The following is a 5,404-nucleotide window of genomic DNA, read 5'->3' on the forward strand; positions in this document are numbered from 1 at the left end:
ATTATAATTTAATTTAAGTTTAATAATGAAATAATTTATTTTTGGTTTAATAATATAATATTTTATAAAGATAATAATTAAGTATTCTGTTAGAACTTAATGATTATCCTAATTATATTTTAGATTTTTTATATTTAAAATGAGATGTTTATCCTGTATTTGATTGTGTTTATTTGCAGTTAGTACGTTACACGAATTCAGATATGGGATGAAATCGGATAGGAATGAACGGGTTTAAGAGTTTTTAAGAGTTTAAGAGTTTTAGTCAAATGCTTTATAATATAGTATAGATATATATATATATATATATATATATATGAAATGAAAATTATATTTCTAATTAAAAAAAACCTTAAGTGAGTCAGTTTGGGTAATCAAATTTAGACCCTAAAATTTATTTTCTTTTGTTGAGTAATTATTATATATATTGGGTGGGAGGGTTTATGTGGAGTAATTCAACAATTCTCCATGGAAGTCAAACCATTTGTTTAACGCCTCAACAACTATAGTATAGGCTATACCTCATGATTTACGGGCCGGTATATTAGAATTCTAAATGTTTGGACCCAATCTACCTACAACACCATCAGATTAGGTGTAGACATCGTCAAAAATTGGTTTGGATCTTAATCATTGTTTCTATAACCGTTCCTAGCATAATCGGCCCTGGTTTTGACTAAAAACCTCAGGCTCGGTTAAGGTACTTTGTAACCGGTCCCGAGTCAGGTCCAAATCAATCTCACTTTTTTTAAAGAAAAAAATCGATTTTTTTAAGAATACAAAAATATCATTACAATTCACTTTAAACAATGTAATTAAGTCAATAAAATACACTTAAAATACGTTTTATTATAATGTACTAAAAATGGAAATCAAATACGAGCCAAAATCACAAATTATAATGAGAATTGTAATTTTTTTTTGCGTTTGTAAGTTTGAATATTCTCACATACACCATATGACTCATATATTGTGTATAGAGGGTCAATGAGACAAAAAAAAATGATCAAAAAATGAAAAAGCGGTCATATGACCGTTTGAATGACTATAAAAAATGTAAAATTCACTACAAAATAAATGACTTTCACCAACAAAAATCACCCTAAATTTTTTTTATTGGTAATTACCTGCAGATCACTCAGAAAATACCAATGATTTAATGCAACTGATGTTATACAGGAAAATACCAACGGATTACCCAAAGAATACTTGGGTAATTTGTCACTGATATGAATTACCCATCAATAATTTGCCCACCAACTTTTGTGATGGTTTTGTAGCGAATCACCTTTTAAAGACGTATTTTTCTCTTTTGTGATGGTTTTGTAGCGAATCACCTTTTAAAGACAAATTTTCCAGAGAAAAATATGTAGGCTCAAAAGTCTTCCCTTTAGTGATATTTCGAAAAATATCCGGCCGGCCCCGGGTCGGGCCTTGTTATTTTTGATGAAAAGTGTAGTCATTCCTTAACCAGTGGTCCCATACTGGTACCATTCGGTCCAGGCCGAGACAGTCCCAAGCCGAGACGATCCCAAGTTGGTCCCAGGCCCGGTCTTACGTCGGTAATAAGGCGGGTTGAGCCTATTTGGCGATTTCTAACCAGGTATAAAGAAATCACATTATACATTGGAGTTTCAAATACAAACTTTTTAATTAGTGCAAATGATTCAAATCAATCAAATAAGATATTTATGAAAATAATGAGAGTTTAATATTATGATGATTTGGATATTTGCGAAATATGATCATAGTTCATTTATTTATGATTAATGTTTATGAAATCAAATATTTATTAGACTAGATGAAGAGTTGAAATTGAATATCACGACTTGTACTGATTACAGATTATGTATTTGAAACTTCCTCCCCTTATTTTTCTCTCTCTACACACAGAGACACATACACACACACACACACACACACATATATATATATATATATAGAGAGAGAGAGAGAGAGAGAGAGAGAGGAGGGGGGGTTTCAAGGGAAGACCTTAAAAAAATGAAAAAATGAAAAATTGAGAAATATCTTGTTAACCATTCATCTGGACGGTATGTACATGTGCATACTGATAATTTAAGTTGTATCTTGGTTTTTATATACATGTGCATACAAGACAAATTGCTTAAAATTACCAGCATGCATGTGTGCATGTTATACAGATGAACGATTACCAGATTGTTTCTCGGTTTTTCATTGTTTTACAATTTTCTCCTGAATTTGACACTATATATATATACACACACACACATATAGGGGATCCATCATTTGCTAACCAAACAAATAATGTTAACTATTTGAACAAATCTAATTCTTTGATTTGGTTGATATATGGATTAAAATGATTAGTGACATTTTTGTAATAAGTTAAAAAGTAAATCAGGTAAAATATCAATGATCACTTATGAACAATGATAATTTTGGAAAAGATTTTTTAGTCTTTATTAGGAAACTATTCAAATCTCTAAAATTTCTCCGAGAACTAGATCAATCTTCAAATGGTGGCTTTAGAGCATATCCAATAGCTTTTCCAAAATGAATAAAATAGAGATATTTTAAACAACTATTTTGTTCCAACAGTTTTCCCAAAATTATCTCCAAAATAGAGAAGGTAGAAGAGATAGCTCTTTCTCCAAATATGGTGATAACTCCAAAAATGGTTAACAAGTGAAACCACCAATATGAAACTTTAGAAATAAATATTTAAAGAGATGAATGAAATATTATAATCACTGTTAGATTCTCCAAAATGGGGAATCTCTTGGAGATGAACACAATTTTTTTTTTTTTTTGAGATTTTGACTTTTGATTATCCATTTTAGAGAAATTTTAAAAATTGTGTTGAAGATGCTCTTACTATTTGGCATCAGGGTATATAGGGTTTTCATGAGATTGATCTTGAAGCACTATTCCTATGCCAAAAATATTCACGGTGTTTCACTTATGATCACATATTTTATTTATTTAAGAATGTTTTCACGTAAAACAAATGATGAATTTGACATTTATCTTCAATTAAGTGAATCATTCATGAACAAATATTGTAGTCACTTACGACAAAATGTTCACATTTGACAATTTGTATTCACTTATGAAAAAATGTTGACGTGTGTTCACTTATAAAATTTTGCTCATAAATGAATATATGACTATACTTGAATCGACTACCAAGACATCATTTGAATACATCAAATCATAAAAAGACATTATTATTTTTTCATTAAAAATTGAAATCGTACAGGGTCTTAGGCTCTAGCATCTTCAAGTTCCATTTTCAGGATTAAAATCTTCAAGGGTTGGGCTCCAACATCTTCAACTATCAATGGTGATTCCAATGGCGAGTTGTTCTCTACCACAATATATATATATATATCTTTCAAATGCCCATAAACGAATAACTTATACAAATCATGATGTTCATTACCTATCTTCTTTATTCTATAAACTTAATCAATGAGAAAACTTAAAATAGATGATATAATTATCATCCCTCTTCGTAACATGATCTCAAAAAATTCATTAATAGGAAAATAGAAAATGAAAATTTCAAAATTACCTTTAATCAATGGCCCCATCGTGTGAATCAACCATGAATGAATATTGCATTTGATTGGTTCAAAGGAGTTTGTAGAGTTAACACCAATCATTTAGTTAACAATTTAATGAGACTCTCTCTCTCTCTCTCTCTCTCACAAGGAGACAAGATAACATAAATGAACAATATTTAAAAAGGGTATTTTGGGAAAAGATTTTAATGATATGAGATTCAACTTGTTCACTCATGAAACATGCTTAAACTCATATAAATGTTATATTAACAAGCTTTTATGAACATTCTTATGTCAATTCATGTAAGACCGTTCATGAATGAACAAATATTCATGGTTCATATGTAGTCATTGTTCATGGTTTTTGATAAATATATTTATGGTCCACCAATAAATACATTACTTTTTAATAGAGATAGTGAGCTATTGTTCATCAGGGAACACCATATGGTTAACAAAAGATCTTGAACACCATATGGTTATGAACACAATCTTATGAACATCTTATGGTTATGAACACATTTTATGAACATATATAAACACATTCTTGATAATACCTTATGGCTATGAACACCTATGAATATCATTAAATACCATAAAAGTAATTTACACATAAAAGTTACTTATTTGCCCTTCATCATTAAATAAAAAATTTGAAGTAACATTTACTAAAGAATGAATTTTATTGGTCCAATAAATTTACAAAGTTAATATCATATTCTTGGTTAACAAAAGATTTTATCCTTATATATATATGAGCTGGTTCAAATACTAACCAAAACTATTGTGCAAACTATGTTAACCCGATCTTGATCGTTCATTTTCTCATCAAACGGTCCTTATTAAATGAGACTATAAAAATAATCATTTAATTAATATATTAATTGAGATGCCTATGAACAACGGTTCAGATGGTACTTTTGTAAAAATATCGCATGAACACGGTGAACATTTATATGAACACGGTGAACATTTATATGAACACGGTGAACATTTATATGAACACGGTGAATGTTCATGGACATTACATGGATATGAACACCATGAACACCGTGAACATCAGAATTACCTCATGATCAATTAGAGGGATCTTAAAAGATTTGTAACTCCCAAATAATTATTAGGAAGTTACATAAAGGTCAAATTACAAAATGACTCTTGTATTCAATTTATAAGTTACATTTGAACATAAAATAAAGAAAGAATGTGATTGGTTGATGTTGGTTAGTAGAGTTAACACAAAAAATGGGTTAGTATTTGAACCACCCTCTATATATATATATATATATATATATATATATATATATCCCTTGGCATTTGTGCAACTAATACAACTCAATCTCAACCGTCCATTTCATTTGATTAATATGTGATTTCATAGAAGTTTTGATTGTTTTATAATATAAAGTATTGATTATAATTAATGAACCATATTCATCTTTCATAAATATTCAAATAATAATAAAATAAACTCTCATCATTTCTATAAATATCTCAATTTATTGGGTTGCATTGGTTGTACAAATGTGATGTATTGTATTTGAAACAAACTATCTCTCTCTCTCTCTCTCTATATATATATATATATATTATATAAAACTAGAAGCGTACTCGCGCAATGCAGCGAGATACATCGTGATTTTAATATTCCATTTTATTCTTTATCAGCTGATGTTATAATATGGCTTTATGTGATTTTGAGAAAGCGATAATGTTTTTATTTTTGAATAAAATATATGTTTAAAGATATCATAAAAAATTGACAAAAATATATCGATATTAGTATCAAATTAACTATTTGAAATTTCTCATTTTTTTGTGTAATTTTTTAATTCAATTTTTTTATAATTTAATTT

The sequence above is a fragment of the Cynara cardunculus genome, assembly GCF_001531365.2.
Source record: "Cynara cardunculus var. scolymus isolate 2C chromosome LG 11, CcrdV1, whole genome shotgun sequence".
NCBI classification, from domain to species: domain Eukaryota; kingdom Viridiplantae; phylum Streptophyta; class Magnoliopsida; order Asterales; family Asteraceae; genus Cynara; species Cynara cardunculus.